Here is a 20,790-nt window from a genome sequence, read left to right on the forward strand (position 1 = left end):
GTCCTTCTACCTACAGGTGGAAGGATGAACCAAGTCACTCACAAGTGTCTTGGTCGAAATTTAAGTCCTTCTACCAACTGGTGGAAGGACAAACCAAGTCACTCATGAGTGCCTTGGTCAAAATTTAAGTCTTCCTACCTTCGAGTGGAAGGACGAACCAAGCCACCAAAAAGTGCCTTGGTATAAAATTTAAGTCCTTCTACCTACGGGTGGAAGGACGAACCAAGTCACTCACGAGTACCTTGGTCAAAATTTAAGTCTTCTTACTTTCGGGTAGAAAGATGAACCAAGCCACCAGCAAGTGCTTTGGTACAAAATTTAAGTCCTTCTACCTACGGATGGAGGGACGAACCAAGTCACTCATGAGTGTCTTGGTCGAAATTGAAGTTCTTCTACCTACGAGTGGAAGGACGAACCAAGTCACCTATGGGTGCCTTGGTTGAAGTTTAAAGTCCTACTACCTACGGGTGTAAGGACTAACCAAGCCACTAGCAAGTGTCTTGGTACAAAATTTAAGTCCCTCTACCTACGGGTGGAAGGATGAATCAAGTCACCCACGAGTGTCTTGGTCGAAATTTAAGTCCTTCTACCTACGGGTGAAAGGACGAACCAAGTCACTCACGAGTGCCTTGTTGAAAATTTTAAGTCCTACTACCTACAGGTGGAAGGACCAACCAAGTCACCCACGAGTGCCTTGGTGAAAATTTGAAGTCTTCCTACCTACGGGAGGACAGACGAGCCATGACACCTAAAAAGGCCTTGGTCAAAATTTATGTCCCCTGCGCCAAAAATAATTACAGGCTGGCCTGTCAAAGACTGACAAGTCTCTCAGGATCCAAATCGAACCATCACCTCACGGGTCCTTCCACTCCGAGATCACGGACACATGGGGTGAAGGGGGCAACTGAAGAGGAAAAATTATGCATGACGGAGCTATCTGGACGGAGGTGGCACGAACAGACGTGGCATGTACAGACCGAATGGCCATGTGGCATCCAGCCCATTATTATGTGGTCTCCAAGGAACCATAAATGGAAAATACTTGCGACACACGATTAGCCTTGGTTTGTAGAATCCCAACATGAGTAGAATTCTAGAATATACATGCATTAATGAGTATCTTTCCCGTAAGGAAAAGACTTGTTCCGCAAGTAAAGGAGTCTGGCCCTATGCGACTATAAAAACCCAAACACCTTCAAGAAAAAGGTAAGCACAATTTCTCTAAAACTCTTACTTTCTAACATTGTTGAAGCTCTCTTCTGACTTAACCTTCGGAGAGTCTTTGGCCGGTACCACACCGGTACTCTATGTAAGGTCTTTTTCTGTGTTGGGCAGGTCTGGTATCGAGCGTGTTGGAACCGTGTGGCTCACTGGTGATTTTTTCGGCATCATTAGTTCTGATAATTAAGAAATATCAAATTACATTGTTTGATCTTATGGAATAACAACTCACTCTTCAAAGAAAAGTTTCAAAATCAAAAACATAATTGTCTATGCTGCGATTACTTGAGCCCTGTTAAGGATTCTACTAATACTAATCATCATACTAGTTTAAGTTCAAATACAAGAGATAGAGATAAGGACATATCTGGCAGCCACACCAAATACAAGTCCTAAGTCTGTAGAAGTCTATCCTTAGTGATAAGATAATCAGGGCTTTAAAGAAAGCAGAGGAGCGGGGTTTAACGAGATTCGCTTTGGTTTTTTCTATCTTAGGTGATGAGGTTGTTTGCAAATCAACGAACATTTAAAAAAGATTAAAAAAATCGAGTTAAGTAAAATTGGAACACGAGATACAAAGTACCTAAACTAAAAATAATTAGAAGTTCCTTTCAAGAAATTTGTGGTCTTGTTGTAGTTGTTTGATGCTATTTGTAACTCCTGTTGTGAATATTTTTGCTTGAACATTTTGTTAAAAAGGATGAGGAAAGTGATAGGTTTTATTTAGTGGAGAAAAAAACTGACTAAAATAAGAAAAGCATAGAAAGATGGAGATGGTAGAAACGTACTAGGAATTGCATAGAAAAAGGAATTACAATGAAAATTGAAAAAATTAATAAGGAGAGAGAAAAAGAGACACAAAAAGCATTTAATAAGGAGAGAGATAATGTGTATGCTATTAATTTGGTAAATATTTAATGATATAATAATGGATAACAGTGTTTTCCTTTTAACCGTTCGATCTTTTGGGAATCTACGGCTTAAAAAGGGTGTAACTCTATAAGAGTTACGGGAAATTATTGTATACTCCTGGAGTATCATAAATGCATACTCCTTCCTCTCACATGAATAGTGGGTCCCACTAATTAAATTCATGGTAGGACTTACCATTTATGTGAGAGGGGAGAGTATGCATTTATAGTACTCCGGGAGTATCTAATAATTTTCCAAGAGTTACACCAGGTGTAACGTGAACCCATCTCATATTAAATATATACATTATCCATCTTATAAGATATAATTTCAATTTATAGCATTTACTCAATTATAATTATTTTTTAAAGACATGAATTTATATGTAGAATTCACCAAAAATAATTTTTCCTAAATAATAAAGTAAAGGAAAAGTTAACAAATGTTTTAAAGATATTGATTTATGAAATATTTTGTAATGGAGGATGTTCCACCACAAGTTTTTGATGTACTTTTAGCCGATTTTGACTGATTTCAGTATTTATATGATGAAGACGGATTCTAAAAAAAAAAAAACTTATTATCTTATAATATTATGAAATAATTATCTTATGATGTCATCTTATGAAATGTCCTTCTTCTCCAAAGGAAAAACTTATGAAATGTCCATCTCAGATTTGGTGGATTTCACCTATTTGTGTGAAACTCATATTTATTATTTAGAACCCAACCCTAGTGGTTAGGGGAGGTCCTTTAATCCAAAGATTGGGGGGCAATGTTAGGGATCTACAAATTGTGGACAAACCAACCGTTACCCTATGACACTATTTTATGGAATGTCCATCTCATATTTAGTAGATTTCACATATTCACATATTCACATATTATGAGAGGGAATAAAAGATGATCAATGAGATAATTCATAAAAAATAAAAAATAAAAATTCCCTCCGTGAACCTCACAACCATATATAACTCATACCTTACAAGATAAAAGGATGCATTAATGAAAAACATGAGATACCTTCTCAATAAGATGATCAGCACATATATGCTTTTGGTGAATCAGTAGGAGTAGGTGAATTAAAATCTTTTATCAAATACAAAATGGATGTAAACTTGGATTCTCATCATTAGGAGAAGAATTGGACAATGTGAACGAGTCATGAGACTCTTGGCATAAATTTTGTCCCTGAACTCATCACTAAAACCCGAAATGTTTTATCAAATACAAAAACATAAAATTAAGATTAATATATGTTGGAGCATTTTAGTATTAAATAATTAAAATGTATAAATGTTACAATATAAGTGTAAAGATATGTGAGTGAATATGGAAGATGAGGAGTTAGTGAAAATGTTTAATCCCACATTGAAAAGAAGAGAGACTATTTTATTCTTTTTAATCGTGGTGATTAATGGGCTAACATGAATTGTCTCAAATATTAGGCTAGATACGTGCGCAAGGGAAAGGTGAAGAGTGGAGGTATCACTACATCAGAATAATGGACCTAATTAATTAGAATAAATTGGGTAGTAATTTAGTTGGACCTAATTAATTAGAATAAATTGGGTAGTAATTTAGTTCCTACCGATAAGATGAGTGAGGAAGAATATAGTCTCCATCAAGAAAAAATAGATAAGTATACAAAAGATGAATATAATTGTCGCTCTTATCTTTTGAATTTTCTTGCCGGTCATTTCTATGATTATTATGATACAACTTATAATTCTACTAAGAAAATTTGAAAAGCTTTACAAAGCAAGTATGATACCAAGGAGGTAGGTGCAAAGAAGTATGCTGCTGGTAGATTTTTCAGTTATCAAATGGTGGATGGAAAATTAGTGGTGGATCAAGCACAAGACTTTCAAATGATCGTGGCAGAATTGAGATCCGAAGGCATAAAGATTGGAGACAATTTGGTGGTAGTTGGCATAATTGATAAACTACCACAATCTTGGAGGGAGTTCCAAAAGACTTTGTTGCACAAACAAAAGGAGACATCCTTGGAGACTTTGATCACACGCATCCATGTGGAGGAGGAGGCTAGAGGACAAGATGCACTCATGACACAAGAGAGCAATGGTAATTCCACCACAATGGTAAACCTTATTTCAGCCAATAATAATATGCCCAAAAATTATTTTCCTAGAAATGGTCAATTGAAGCCTAAAAAGAGAGCCTTTAAAAATAATAATAGACCTCAAGGAAGGGGAAACCCAAATAAAAATTGCAATAAGAACCAAGGACCCCTCTTTACAAGATCAATTTAATAGATCCTGTTTTGTCTATGGCAAAAGTGGGCATATTGCTCGATTTTGTTAATTTCGGAAACGTGAATCTATCCCACAGGCTAACATAACCGAAGAGTTTTTAGTAGCTATGATTACAGACATCAATATGGTGCAATACGTTGAAAGGTGGTGGGCAGATTCTAGTGCCAATAGGCACGTCTGCTATGAGAAAAATTGATTCAAATTGTACACTTATTTTGAAGAAGAAAAAACTGTTATGCTTGGTGACTCTAGCAAAACCAAGGTTCTTGGGAGTGGTGAGATTGAATTGTAATTCACTTCTGGACGCGTGCTAACATTGAAAGATGTTCTTTACACTCCGCCCATGAGGAAGAATTTGATGTCAAGTTTTTTGCTTAACAAGCCTGGCTTTAAGCAAATTATGGAATCTGATAATTATGTAATCACTAAAAATGGATTATTTGTGGGCAAGGGTTATGCTTGTGATGGAATGTTTAAATTGAATGTTGAAAATAATAAAGCATCTACCAATTCAGTTTATATGCTTTCTTCTATTAATTTTTGGCATGCTCGTTTGTGTCATATAAATAGTAGATATGTGAGAATCATGAGTAGTTTAGGATTAATTCCAAGACTGTCAAAAGATTTTGAAAAATGTGAAACTTGTAGACAAGCTAAGATTACAAAAAAGCCTCATAAAAGTGTTGTAAGAAATACCGAATTGCTTGAGTTAATTCACTCTGATTTATGTGAATTTGAGGGAATTTTAACTCGTGGAGGAAATAGATATATTATCACTTTTATTGATGATTTCTCAAAATATACAATTATTTATTTGTTGAAAAATAAAAGTGATACTTTTGAAAAATTTCAAGATTTTTTAAAAGAAGTTGAAAATCAATTCGATAGAAAAAAAGAAAAAAAAAAGAATAAAAAGTGATAGAGGCCGTAAGTATGAATCAAGTGCATTCAACTCATTTGTTCAGTCTTTATGAATTATCCATGAAACTACTGCACCATATTCACATGCTTCTAATGGTGTGGCTGAAAGAAAAAAATAGAACTTTAATAGGGTGCTACATAAAAAGTCACACACCACACCTTTTGAGATGTGGAAAGGACATAAGCCAAATTTGGGATATTTGAGAGTATGGGGTTGTCTTACTTATCTTACTTATGTAAGGCTTACTGACCCTAAAATGCCTAAATTAGGTATAAGAGTTACTACCTGTACTTTTCTTGGTTATGCGATTAATAGTGCAGCCTATAGATTTTTTGATCTTGAAAACAAAATAATTTTTGAATCTGGTGATGCAATTTTTCATGAAAAAAAATTTCCTTTTAAATTGAAAAATAGTGGGGGTGAAGAAAATATTTTGTCACAACCTTGTTCTTCTACTTCACATCTACAAAATCAAGAAAATTTTGAAATGGAACCTAGAAGAAGGAAGAGAGCTAGAGTTGAAAAGGATTTTGGTCCTAATTATTATGTTTTTAACATTGAGGAAAATCCCCAAAATTTAAAAGAGGCTTTAACATCACCTGATGCTATACTTTGGAAAGAGGTTGCAAATGATGAGATGGAATCTCTAATTTCTAATAGAACTTGGAAATTAGTAGATCTTGCGGTCGTGGTCGTGGGTTGCTAGATTTTGTGGTGGGTTCGGGTGTGGATGAGTTTGCAGTCGGCTTGTGTTGGCTTTTGATGGTTTGGATTGGTGATTAGTGGCGGTGTGCCAATTGGTGAAGAACATAGGTTTTGTGGGTTTGTGGTGGTGGATCGTGGCCGGTGGCAAATCGATGGTGGGTTTTGCCATGGATTGGTTGTGAGTTGGTGGCTGGGTTGGCTTGACACAATAGTGAGTGGTGGTGATGGTGGTGGTTCCGTGAGGGGCTGTGGGTTGCAAAGAGGGAAGAGAGGGAGAAGACAGAGATAAAGATGAATAGTGAGAAAAAAAATAATAAATAGGTGTTTATGGTATATATTTTTATTATGATGTTTATATTATTTTACTGTATTAAAAGCTAAAATAGATCCACTGCTGCAACATGTGAGTAGGTAAAATAGATAAAATAACTTTTTATGTTGCCAAGTAGCTAAAATTATAGCACCACTGCTGTGGATGCTCATGGAGGTAGGTTTTGGTGGCAGTTTGAAACTATTGTGTTTATAGATATGGGCTCCATTGAAGGGAAGGCGACAATTGAATGGGGGTGATGACGATTTAGCCGTGTATGGTTGTATAGGTTGTTTAGCGTTTTGCTTTTATGGTTGTGTTGGTTATTTGCTCATGTTCTATTGCAATTTTGATATGGGTTAAGTTTGTATTGCACATAATGTTTTGAATTCCATTCAAAGGACTGATTCAGTTAGTTATTAGAACAAAATCTTTCAATGCGAATTTAAATTGATGTACCGTTTTATATATATATATATATATATATATATTGTGGGGCCCAATAATTCATAGACCAGGCCCATTCGCCCTTAAAGAGTCCAAAGGCCCGAGCCGAGAAGAACTACGGCCCAAGCTCTACAATGCAGAGCACCAAACAGTTTTGGGAGGCAGCCGAGGACAGTTCAGTCCTCGGCAGATCCAGAATCCCACCGGAATAAAGGGGTAAAACTGGTATAGGAACGAATTTGTAAGGAGATCCAAAATATCTTGGGGGAAATTATCCTTACTACCCTTCCAGATAAGACTCTGCACCTGACAGAGCCATACTCTGCAGCCTTATCAACCATCCCCAACAATTCTAGGATTAGACTGATGGGACAAATATCAGTCTTGTAAAGATTGACCCTACACGTGGACGAAGGACAGTTAACGCAGACGAGTATAAAAGAAGAAAGTAAGTAACTCGAAGGGGGACTCCCATTCCACCTCCAAAAAAAGGGAGACGATCTGGGAGAACATCTCAACAACATCTGAGATTACAGGAAAAAAACCCATCGTCGGGTAACCGGGGTAAGACCCTAATGGTTCTCGGATCAAGTCCGAGGAAGCCCATCCCAAAGGATGCGATGCCGTAGGGCTTAAACGTTCAAGCCCAAATCCTTTTTCTACACGAATTCCTCTAAAACCAGGACCGGGCATCGCCCCGCGACTAACGGCTAGCTTTTCAAGCCCACTCTCTACAAATCATATTGTGAGGGATCTTTCATGCGCGAGCCCAACATCCTTATTGGGCCGCCAGAGAATTGTGTCCTTACAATTGGCGCCGTCTGTGGGAAAGCTTGCGCGTTGGCGCAGGTGGCGGTGGAATCAACTCTTTGACAAGCAGAAATTTCTGTGGTCTCCTCCAGCTCCGGCGACACATAGTTATCGCTCCGACGAAAACTTCTGCTAGGGGCTACGCCTCGCAGTACTAAGGGCGCGGGCATCTCTAGGGGCTTCCAGACTCGAGCCAACTTTCCCCGCCCTGGTGTAGGGGCTTATGGTTGAAAAAATAAACCAGGTAAAAAAAAAAGAAAAAGAAATCTCATAAGTTTTGGACAGAACCAAGGCCTTGCATGGTCCTCGGACTCAAGCCTATGGGGAAACCAAGTACAAAAAAGAAAATCTTATAAGTTTTGGACAGAACCAAGGCCTTGCATGGTCCTCGGACTCAAGCCTATGGGGAAACCAAGTACAAAAAAGAAAATCTCATAAGTTTTGGACAGAACCAAGGCCTTGCATGGTCCTCGGACTCAAGCCTATGGGGAAACCAAGTACAAAAAAGAAAATCTCATAAGTTTTGGACAGAACCAAGGCCTTGCATGGTCCTCGGACTCAAGCCTATGGGGAAACCAAGTACAAAAAAGAAAATCTCATAAGTTTTGGACAGAACCAAGGCCTTGCATGGTCCTCGGACTCAAGCCTATGGGGAAACCAAGTACAAAAAAGAAAATCTTATAAGTTTTGGACAGAACCAAGGCCTTGCATGGTCCTCGGACTCAAGCCTATGGGGAAACCAAGTACAAAAAAGAAAATCTCATAAGTTTTGGACAGAACCAAGGCCTTGCATGGTCCTCGGACTCAAGCCTATGGGGAAACCAAGTACAAAAAAGAAAAATTATAAGTTTTGGACAGAACCAAGGCCTTGCATGGTCCTCGGACTCAAGCCTATGGGGAAACCAAGTACAAAAAAGAAAATCTTATAAGTTTTGGACAGAACCAAGGCCTTGCATGGTCCTCGGACTCAAGCCTATTTGTTTTGGACAGAACCAAGGTCCTCGGGTCAAGACCAAGGCCTTGCATGGGGGACTCAAGCCTATGGGGAAACCAAGTACAAAAAATTACAAGTTTTGGACAGAACCAAGGCCTTGCATGGTCCTCGGACTCAAGCCTATGGGGAAACCAAGTACAAAAAAGAAAATCTTATAAGTTTTGGACAGAACCAAGGCCTTGCATGGTCCTCGGACTCAAGCCTATGGGGAAACCAAGTACAAAAAAGAAAATCTTATAAGTTTTGGACAGAACCAAGGCCTTGCATGGTCCTCGGACTCAAGCCTATGGGGAAACCAAGTACAAAAAAGAAAATCTTATAAGTTTTGGACAGAACCAAGGCCTTGCATGGTCCTCGGACTCAAGCCTATGGGGAAACCAAGTACAAAAAAGAAAATCTCATAAGTTTTGGACAGAACCAAGGCCTTGCATGGTCCTCGGACTCAAGCCTATGGGGAAACCAAGTACAAAAAAGAAAATCTCATAAGTTTTGGACAGAACCAAGGCCTTGCATGGTCCTCGGACTCAAGCCTATGGGGAAACCAAGTACAAAAAAGAAAATCATAAGTTTTGGACAGAACCAAGGCCTTGCATGGTCCTCGGACTCAAGCCTATGGGGAAACCAAGTACAAAAAAGAAAATCTCATAAGTTTTGGACAGAACCAAGGCCTTGCATGGTCCTCGGACTCAAGCCTATGGGGAAACCAAGTACAAAAAAGAAAATCTCATAAGTTTTGGACAGAACCAAGGCCTTGCATGGTCCTCAGACTCAAGCCTATGGGGAAACCAAGTACAAAAAAGAAAATCTTATAAGTTTTGGACAGAACCAAGGCCTTGCATGGTCCACGGACTCAAGCCTATGGGGAAACCAAGTACTATGGCACGTAAACCTCAAGATCCATCCGAAGAGAACTCCTCGTTAACGGTTGGGTCAATCCCTTAATTGCACGGGTTCCCCGGTCTACACTCGGATCCCCCGTACCAAAGGGAATGATGCGCTACGGTACAGCATATTACCCGAAGGCACAAAGTCCCTCGCTACTCGGCTACACTCTCGGACGAATTATTTAGAGTTGATCGTTCTCGGACATTGGTCTAGCATGCATCGCGCAGCACTCAGCGCTTATCCCGGTTAGTTCCAAGAGTTTAATTTATTGAGAATTACCATTGTTATACTTGATAATATTTGGGAGTTGAAACCAGTAGGAATCTGTGTTAAGGCATTTTTCTGCCCAGAATATCATTAAGGGCAAGCTTAGATTTAATATTCATGCGCAAAGTGGTCGTTGCAAAAAAAAAAAAGTATGTATAAAGAAATAAACACATCTTTTATTAAGACAAAAGAACAGTACAGTGTACAATAAAAGCTGAAACAAGCTTACATTAGAGTTAACTGCGTAAGCAAAAGAAAAATATATTAGAATGAAGAAAAGCCGAAGAAAAAAGGCGCAGATGAGAGGTTGGCTACTGTTCCAAGATGTCGTCTAGGGAAACTATTCCTCGACGCTTCTGCATGCCCATAACTCAGGCAGCCAAAGAACCCAACTTGGGGCCTGCACCGGCGAAGAAAAGGTGCAGGGAACCTGACCTCAGGCTAACACCATCTACAGAAAGGGTGCAGGGAGCCAGAAGTTGGGGAGCCCCCGCAAAAATTTGCCTGCTACAAGGCAGACGGCGCGGATGGCGGAAATTCCTTCTTCTGACATACCAAAAATCTGGCATGACCAGAACCTGCTTCGGATTTTGACTAAAAGAGGGAGGAATACCATCTTCCTCCCGTCAAGACGGAGGACTGGCTTGAATCTGTGCCATCCTTGTCCATACCGTATCACCTTGAGGGTTCGGTGCCTCTGAAGTGTGCGGAGACCTTTCATCCCCATCCACGCCTCTAACATCTTGCTTTGAGACAGTGGCACTAGAAAGAGAGATAGTGGGTATGGAAGAAATATGGTTCTGAAGGGAACAGGGGAGTTCATGTGCAAGTGAAGTGATCCCCTATCCTATTTGTACCCAGAAGTGAACTGGTGGCATTTAATTCATGCAAGTTCCCAAGGAACGCTACGGATGAAGCGGACTTGGCTCAATTTCCAACTTCATCCTCAGCCGTAGGATTTGAAGATCCTCGAGAAGGCGCACCTCGAACATTGGGACACCAAAAAGTACCGCGTGACCCAAGAGTACGGAAATGCCCCTTAATTTGTGGGCCTAGTAAATTCGCGGCCCAGGCCCGTACAGCATAGGGGCCCAGGGACAGAACCAAGGCCTTGCATGGTCCTCGGACTCAAGCCTATGGGGAAACCAAGTACAAAAAATAAAAATTACAAGTTTTGGACAGAACCAAGGCCTTGCATGGTCCTCGGACTCAAGCCTATAGGGAAACCAAGTACAAAAAATAAAAATTACAAGTTTTGGACAGAACCAAGGCCTTGCATGGTCCTCGGACTCAAGCCTATGGGGTCCAAGTTGCAACTCAAGCCTATGGGGAAACCAAGTACAAAAAATAAAAATTACAAGTTTTGGACAGAACCAAGGCCTTGCATGGTCCTCGGACTCAAGCCTATGGGGAAACCAAGTACAAAAAATAAAAATTACAAGTCTTGGACAGAACCAAGGCCTTGCATGGTCCTTGGACTCAAGCCTATGGGGAAACCAAGTACAAAAAATAAAAATTATAAGTCTTGGACAGAACCAAGGCCTTGCATGGTCCTCGGACTCAAGCCTATGGGGAAACCAAGTACAAAAAAGAAAATCTTATAAGTTTTGGACAGAACCAAGGCCTTGCATGGTCCTCGGACTCAAGCCTATGGGGAAACCAACTACTCGGATAAGAAAAGGTTTGAATTTCGCAAGATAGGCTACTTGATAAAAAGGTCAGGTCACTTCATCCGCGGCTTAAACACCCTAAAGGGTTAGGCCCAACGAAGGTGTAAGGAAGGTGCTAGAACGCTCCAGAATTCATTGGCCTGAAAGGGCTGTTCATCTGGTGGGTGATATGTCTTCAAATGGTTATTTCTCACACGGCATCAAGCCTTCAGTTCTCTCCTCGGCTAGCATGGGTAATTATTACTTTTCACTGGTCGGCCTTATTATGCCAAGCATTTTTATTAGAGTTATGGCGACATCTTTTTTATTATCAAGTATTTTGGTCTTAGTTGACATTGATCTAGATACTATATTATTGTGCCGAGCGGCGCTTGCAAATTTATAAAACAGTGACAAAACATGCAAAATGAAATAGAAACAACTTTTATTAATATGAAAAATTATTACAATGTACAAAAAGGGGCTTCAACAAGCCTATACAAAAGAGGGGCTGCCGAAGCAACACTAACATCCACAGTACAGATAAGCAAACGGTCAAGCGCCTTTTAAACTTGTCTTCAAAGTCTCTCCAATCTCTGCCTCATTGTTGCTCATACTAAGAGAAGAACTCGCTTCAAAAAAAAAAAAGAATGAAGAAGAAGGAAATAGTAAGGAAGAAATCAATGAAGAAGATGGAGGACATGAGTAAGAGAAGGAGGAGAAGAAGAGGGGGAGAGATGAAGAGACAAAGAGAGGAGCAAAAGAGGGAGAAGGACAGCACCAGGGCGGAACCGGTGCTGGGAAGACTATAAGAGGAAGGCGGAGGAGGGCACCAGTGAGCAAAGAGAGGGAGAAGCAGAAGCACTTCGCCCCTGCCTCAGCCCTGACTCCTAACACACTGGTGCCATGTTAGGTACGCTCGTGAGGAGCCGGGTGGTGCTGATATTGGGTGTTCTCGACTCAGTCACGCCGAGAATTCGACGTGACGAGCCCCTGCTTCGGATTTTGGCTGAAAGAGAGACGGGACAGATCTTAAGTCTGCGCCACCCTTGCCCTGATCGAGCCATTTCAAGCTTTATCAGAACATGGTGTTTTGAGGAGGGGCATGGCTCCTTCATCATTCGTTATGGTAGGCGTATACTGATATGGTGTATAACAAACGGGCTAAGTAGACGCTAAAGGAAGCTACGGGTTTCAGATCTCAGAAGGAAGGAAAGGAGTCTGCACGAAAGTGATGGCCTCCTGCTTGCCTTCTTATAGGAAGGGCAAAACGGAGGGTATTAAATGCATTCAAGTTTCCAAAAGAATCTGAAGAAAAAAGAGACGTCCGTTCCATTTCCCCACCTTATCAGATGAGCCGCCGGACATAAATGAGCCTCGTAAAGGGGATTCATTAAGGGCGCGTCTGGGATAGCCAAGCGGCAGGAGTGGATCGCGAGCAGATTAAACGGAATCCCTTGAAAACCGGCTAACTTCCTGGACAGGTGGAGAACCGCTCACATAAATGCGGGGTTGAACTAAATAAGCCATATTAAGGGCCCGGGTTTGCCAAAACCCTCCTTTCCAACCCGGAAGTCGGATAGAAGGGTTTTGAGGGGCTATTGTGGGGCCCAATAATTCATGAACCAGGCCCATTCGCCCTTAGAGAGTCCAAAGGCCCGAGCCGAGAAGAACTACGGCCCAAGCTCTACAATGCAGAGCACCAAACAGTTTTGGGAGGCAGCCGAGGACAGTTCAGTCCTCGGCAGATCCAGAATCCCACCGGAATAAAGGGGTAAAACTGGTATAGGAACGAATTTGTAAGGAGATCCAAAATATCTTGGGGGAAATTATCCTTACTACCCTTCCAGATAAGACTCTGCACCTGACAGAGCCATACTCTGCAGCCTTATCAACCATCCCCAACAATTCTAGGATTAGACTGATGGGACAAATATCAGTCTTGTAAAGATTAACCCTACACGTGGACGAAGGACAGTTAACGCAGACGAGTATAAAAGAAGAAAGTAAGTAACTCGAAGGGGGACTCCCATTCCACCTCCAAAAAAAGGGAGACGATCTGGGAGAACATCTCAACAACATCTGAGATTACAGGAAAAAAACCCATCTTCGGGTAACCGGGGTAAGACCCTAATGGTCCTCGGATCAAGTCCGAGGAAGCCCATCCCATAGGATGCGATGCCGTAGGGCTTAAACTTTCAAGCCCAAATCCTTTTTCTACACGAATTCCTCTAAAACCAGGACCGGGCACCGCCCCGCGACTAACGGCTAGCTTTTCAAGCCCACTCTCTACAAATCATATTGTGAGGGATCTTTCATGCGCGAGCCCAACATCCTTATTGGGCCGCCAGAGAATTGTGTCCTTACATATATATATATATATATATATATAAAATGAGTTCAAGTTACATCTTTTTTACACCGTAAATTTTTAAAAAATCTAACGATTGAAAAACATCATTAAATGTTATTCATTTTCCCCTCATTACCCAATTAATACTGTAATTTTTTTTTTCACTCTTTCCTTATTAATTTCTTTCCATACTTTTTTTTTTCCTTTTTCTTTCCACCTGTAGAGCATAATATCCTTTTTTTTCTTTCCAGCCGTTAAAGAGCACTATATGGTTTTGGTGTGGGCAAAAACTTCAATATGAGTTATTTATTTATTTATTTTATACAAGATAAAAATTCTACTATAACCTAATTTAAGTGTATATGTGTATGAAATTCTCTCTTGGAGACTTGAACTCTGGCTCTTACTCCCCACACTCTACAAAGTACTTATACTTGTAGAGTGACCACTGCGCACCAGGGTGCACGGTGGTGTATGAGTTTTGGATTTGAGATGTTTTGTTACTTTTGTATGAGACTTTGCTTTATTTCTCTGGCTAACAAGCAACACATGCATAGTCTTTATGTGCTAGTATGAAGTTTAGTCTTTAGATACACTATATTATTTAAAAAATCATACTAACCTTTCTGCTGTGCGCCTGTGCCCACAACAAAACTATGAGATGGGTTATAATAACCTAAAAGAAATAAATACAAGAAGCCCACTGATATATATATATATATATATATATATAAAAAGAAAGAGGGAAGTGCTAGAGGTTTAATTTAGCAAGAAAAAAAAAATGATAAAACATGGACACGGCTTCGATTCCGCTGTTAAAAGCAATGAAAGAAAAGTTCAATGTTTTTTCATTCTCAATATTTACTCAGAAAATTGCTTAGAAGAAGAAGAATGGCTGGATTTGGAGGGTGGAGAGACTCATTTAATGCTTCATCACTTATTTTTAGAAAGATGATGAGATGGCTAATAGTGTGTTTTTAACCATTGGATTTAATAAAAATCAATGGTCTAAAAAATGTGTAACTCTTACAAAGTTACATTAGGTGTAACTTAAACTCATTTCTCTATCTCTCTCTCTATATATATATAAAACTTGATCATAAATTCGTAATTAATTAAGCTATCTCATTTAACAACATAAGTTCATAAAAGGGTTTTTTTTTTTTTTTTAAGATTCCATTAAAATTTTAAATTTCGTACACAAAGCACAAGTGTACAACTCAAAATTTCTCCAGAATGACTCAATGACCAAAATTTAGTTGAAATGGCTAGAATTCAACTGAAATTATGAAAGTAGTCTAATTTAGTGGCGTCAATTTTTAATTTTTCAAAATAGCCCTTGACCAAGTACAGCTAGTGTGTTTTATGCCAAAGTAATTTTTACCTTTTCAAAAAACCCAGTTTCAATATATATCTTATAACAACAATATCTCTCTATAGTTTATGATAAATAGGGATTAATGTGAGTTTCAATTAACTCAACTAGTAACATTTTTTATCATCAAATAAAGGATATGATTTCAAATACTACACATGAAAATTGAAGCATTAACGTGCTTTATTTAATTGTCTTTTTTCACATAGTCTATGAGCAGGCTAGCAGCGATTAAGCTATGGTTTTTGTTGTCCCAAAAAATGACAAGATGGAAACTGTTTTAAAAGGGGAAAACACTTAGAGTATGTTTGGTAACTGTTTTTTTCCCTTATTTTCTGTTTCCAAAAATAATTTTCTATTTTTGAGACTAAAATACTTGTTTGGCAACTTAAAATGGACAGAAAACAAAAACTGTTCTCAAAACTCAATTTGTGAAGGAAATTGAAAACATGTAAAAAGCTGTTTTCAGTTTCTAATTTTCAAAAATCAATAAAAACGCGCATTTAATTTTTTTTTTTGAGAGATAATTACAACATGCTGCTAACCCCGCAGCTCGAACCCTATCAACCCTAGATCCCTAAGCACTTTGTGCATGGGGAGATACCAATTCAATTACAAGGCCTTTGGCAAATGCGCATTTAATTTAATGAATCTATTTCATTTAATGAGTTAGTATTAGATTTCAAATCCTAGTAACAACATATTTAAATATTTTCTATTTTTTTCTTCAAAAAACTATATTTTTAATTTCAACTAACTAAACATGTTTTTGATTTAAAAAATACAAGAAAATTGTTTTTTCTTTATATTCCTAAAAACAAGTTTTTGAAAATCGAAAACAAAAACTGTTACCAAACATAACCTTATTTGTTGGCCCTCATTGAGTCTCTCTCTCTCTCTCTCTAAATTACAAATCCACATTGGTCTTTGTAATCTTCCACATCAATCTATGAATAATTATATAAAATTCATCCACAACTATCATAACCATGTAAATTTACACAGGCACTATTTATTTTGTATTTAATTTTTATTTTTTATTTTATGTATCATGAATATGAAGAAAGAGAGTAAAATTGGTGTGTATGAATAAAAATAAACAATTAAAAAATCAAGAAATGTTTTTTGGTATTTAATGAAATAGAGTTTAAAAAAAATAATATGATGTGAGTTTGAAACATGGTTATGTAAGATTTTTTTTTTTAAAAAAATTTCTTAAAATAAATAGAAAAATTTGCATGAACTATTATGAATGCTTCTTAGGTTTTTACTTGCGTTGGCGCTTAGGTTTCTATTGTGAAATTTTCATAGTTGTGTTGTTACCATTGTCTTAGTGAAGCCATGATTTCATCGCAATCTCTAGTCCATGTTTTTATTTACATTTTACATAAATTTTGCCAAATAAGATGGAATAGTTATCTTATATGATTTTTATAAATAATTATTAAATATATGCATGATCCATATTATATGATAAAATTTTAATTCATAGTATCAACTTAATAGTGATTGCTCTTTATCAGTAAGCCAAGACAATAATTAATATGTAAAATCCACCATAAATCATATAAAAAAAATCCACCATAAGTAATTTATCCTATATAATAAAGTAATTATCTTATGACATGTCTTGTGGAAGGTCCAACTCACATATTCAATGGATTGCCAAATTGCCAATTACCACAGTCCATTTGTTTTATAAAAAATATTTACCGCTTTTTTCAAAAGTTTGGTGTAGGGTCACGATTCGTGGCGGACCGTAACAGTGTCGGGTTCGCACGTAAAACGGCCCTAACAATATCATTTGTAGAGCGTGGGTTTAAAAGGCTAGGCCTTGATCGATAGGCGGTGGGTTTTTCAGGGGATTCATACAAGGTTAAATGATCGTCACTCCTAGAGTACTTCTTATGGAGGTGGACTGGGAGGCTCTCGTTTCTTGGCCATTTTTCCCAGCCTCTTCTTTAGGTTACTTATTTTTCCTTTTATATTCGCCTGCTTCCACTCTCCGTCATCCACGTATAGGGTCAACCTTTCCAAGGCTGATACTTGTCCCATCAGTCCATACCCAAAGTCGTTGGGGGTGGTTGTAAAAGCCAAAGAATGCGGCTCTGTCAGGTTCAGAGCATTGAATGGCAGTAAAGGCAGCTTTCCCTAGATATTTTAAATCTTTTTTCCGAGTTTCAGTTTTATACCGTTTTTACCCTTCTTTACGAGGGGGAACTTTGGGTCTGCCGAGGACTGAACTACCCTCGGCGGTACCCAAAGGCTATTTTGTTGAACTTGGGCCATAATCCTCCTCGGCTTGGCCCATAAATCATTTACGCCCTACATTAGCCCCTCAAAACCCGGCTGTCCAACCTCTGGGCTGGACAGGGGGGTTTTGGTGACGCCAAACTTCTTCCTGTGGCCCAATCTATTCGGCCTATTAAACATGCTGGCGGTTCCTCATATGCCCAAGAGATTCACCGGTCTACGAGATAGTTTTTAATTTCGCGCTTGAGGCGTTCTTATCGCTTGGGGTATCCAAAACGCGCTTTGAATAATCACTATTTACGAGACTACTTTAATTCGACGGTTTATTTTGATGGGGTGGAGAAGTGGAACCGGCGTGTTTGGGTTTGCTGATTCCTTTGGAGATCTGAACCTATTAAATGCCCCCCGCTCCGCCCTCTGTATAAGTAGGACAGGAGGAGGTGACTGTTTTTACCAAAAATCCATTTTCATCCTCCTGCGACTCTGGAATACTTAGCCTCCCTTAGGATTCGGTTTACTCGCTGGTTTATACACTTAATCGTAAAATACTTTACCATAACAACAAGGGATGCAAAAGCCCTACCCCTCCCAAAAACGCCACGTTCCGATAAAGCTTATCATGGCTCGATCGGGACAAGGATGGCGAAGACTCAAAATCAACCTCATCCTTCTTTCAGTCAAAATCCGAAGCAGGGACTCGTCACGTCAAACTTTCGACGTGACTGAGTCGAGAACACCCAAGATCGTTACCATCCGGCTCCTCACGAGCGTACCTAATATGGCACCGGCATGTTAGGAGTCAGGGCTGAGGCAGGGGCTAAGTGCTTCTGCTTCTCCCCCTTTTGCTCCTTGGTGCCCTCCCCCTCCCTCTTCTTATTGTCTTCCCAGCACCAGTTCCGCCCTGGTGCTGTTTCTTTTCTATCTTTTGTTCCTCTCTTTGTCTCTTCATCTCTCACTCTTCTCCTCCTTCTTTACTCATGTCCTCCATTTTCTTTATTCATCCCCTTCATCTTCGTCATTGATTTCTTCCTTACTATTTCCTTCTTCTTCATTCATTTTCTTTTTTAAAGTGAGTCCCTCTCTTAGTATGAGCAGCAATGAGGCAGAGATTGGAGAAACTTCGAAGACGAGTTTAAAAGACGCTTGACAGTTTACTTTTCTGTACTACAGATGTAATGGTTGCTTAGGCAGTTTACATTTTGTATAGGCTCGTTTGAGCCCCTTTTTGTATGTTGTAATAATTTTTTATATTAATAAAAATTGTTGTCTACCTTATTTCGCATGTTATGTCTCTATGTTTTCATAAATTTGCAAGCGCTGCTCGGCACAATAATATAGCATCTAAATCAATGACGACTAAGACCAAAATATTTGATAATAAAATGATGTCGCCATAGCTTTAATAGAAGTGCTTGGCACAATAAGGCCGACCCGTAAAAAATAGTACTTACCCGGAACTAGCCGAGGAGAGAACCGAAGGCTTGATGCCGTGTGAGAAATAACCGTCCGAGGACATATCCCCTGCCAAATGAATAGCCCTCTTATACGACTAAATGCTGGGGCGTCCCACCACCTTCCTTACCCCCTTATTGGCCTTAACCCTCTATGGTGTTTAAGCCGTAGACGAAGTGACTTGACGTCTTTATCAAGTAGCCCATCTTACGAAATTCAAACCTTTACTTACCCAAGTATTTGGTTTCCCCATAGGCTTGAGTCCGAGGACCATTCAAGACCTAGGTTCTGTCCCCGGGCCCTTGTGCTGAATCGGGCCTGGGCCGTGAGTTGACTGGGCCCAAAACTAGGGGGTATTTCCGTATTCTCAGGCCACGAGATATTTTCTGGGCGTCCTAGTATTCGAGGTGCGCCTTCTCGAGACTCCTCTAACTTCAGGGTTGCAGACGACATTGGAAATCGAGCCAGAGACATTTTGTCTGTAGCGTTCCTTGGGACGCTGCGTGAATTAAATGCTACTATCTTATCTTTTGATATAAATAGGAGAGAAAGTTACTTTTCCTACGCACAAATCCTTCAGCTTCCTCCTTTAGGAAATCATGTTTGAGGCGAGGGTTAGGGAAAAAGAACTTTCTCCACCGCGGAGGCGCCGTGTCCTCCCGAGACTCGAAGGAGTGATGCACGGGCCAAGAAAGCATAAACTTAAGAGAAATTTACACTTCTACGGAGGGGGGAGGGTGTCTCCCCCCCTTTCAGTCAAAATCCGAAGCAGGTTCTGGTCATGCCAGATTTTTGGTATATCCGAAGAAGGAATTTCCACCATCAGCACTGTCTACCTTGTAACCGGCAAATTCTTGCGGGGGCTTCCCAACTTCCGGCTCCCTGCGCCTTTTCTGTAGATGGTGTTAGCCTGAGGTCAGGTTCTTTGGCTGCCTGAGTTATGGGCATGCAGAAGTGTCGAGGAATAGTTTCCTTAGACAACAACTTGGCGCAGTAGCCAACCTCTCCTCTGAGCTGTCCCCACGGCTTTCTCTTCACTCGCTTGTATTTCCCTTTACTTATGTAGTCAGCTTTAGTGTAAGCTTGTTTCAGCTTTTCATTGTACACTGTACTGTTCCTTTGTCGTAATAGAACATGAGTCCATTTCTCTATGCATATCTTTCTTCTCCGTAACAACTACTTTATGCATGAATATTAAATGCAAGCTTGCTCTTAAGGATATTCCGAGCAGAAAAAATGCTTTAATACAGGTTCCTACGAATTCAAACTCACAAATATTATCAAGTATAACAATGATAACTTTCAATAAATTAAATTCTTGGAACTAACCGGGATAAGCGCTGAGTACTACGCGATGCATGCTAGACCAATGTCCGAGAACGATAATCTCTAAATAATTCGTCTGAAAGGGTAGCTAAGTAGCGAGGGACCTTGATTGTGTTTTTGGGTAATGAATTGCGTCGTACCGGATCAACCCCTTTGACACTAGGGACTCGAGGGCAGATTGTAGAATCTATGCATTCAAGGTATTAACCCATTTGTGAACTAGGAGTCCTCCTCGGATGGATTTTGAGGTTTACGTGCCATAGTTGGTTCCACATCCAGGTAGTTGGTTTTCCCACAGGCTTGAGTCCGAAGACTATGCAATGCCTTGGTTCTGTCCAAAACCTAGTTTTCCACATCCAGGTAGTTGGTTTTCCCACAGGCTTGAGTCCGAGGACTATGCAATGCCTTGGTTCTGTCTAAAACCTAGTTTTCCACATCCAGGTAGTTGGTTTTCCCACAGGCTTGAGTCCGAGGACTATGCAATGCCTTGGTTCTGTCCAAAACCTAGTTTTCCACATCCAGGTAGTTGGTTTTCCCACAGGCTTGAGTCCGAGGACTATGCAATGCCTTGGTTCTGTCCAAAACCTAGTTTTCCACATCCAGGTAGTTGGTTTTCCCACAGGCTTGAGTCCG

This window comes from Quercus lobata, chromosome 2 (assembly GCF_001633185.2).
Source record: "Quercus lobata isolate SW786 chromosome 2, ValleyOak3.0 Primary Assembly, whole genome shotgun sequence".
Taxonomy (NCBI): Eukaryota; Viridiplantae; Streptophyta; class Magnoliopsida; order Fagales; family Fagaceae; genus Quercus; species Quercus lobata.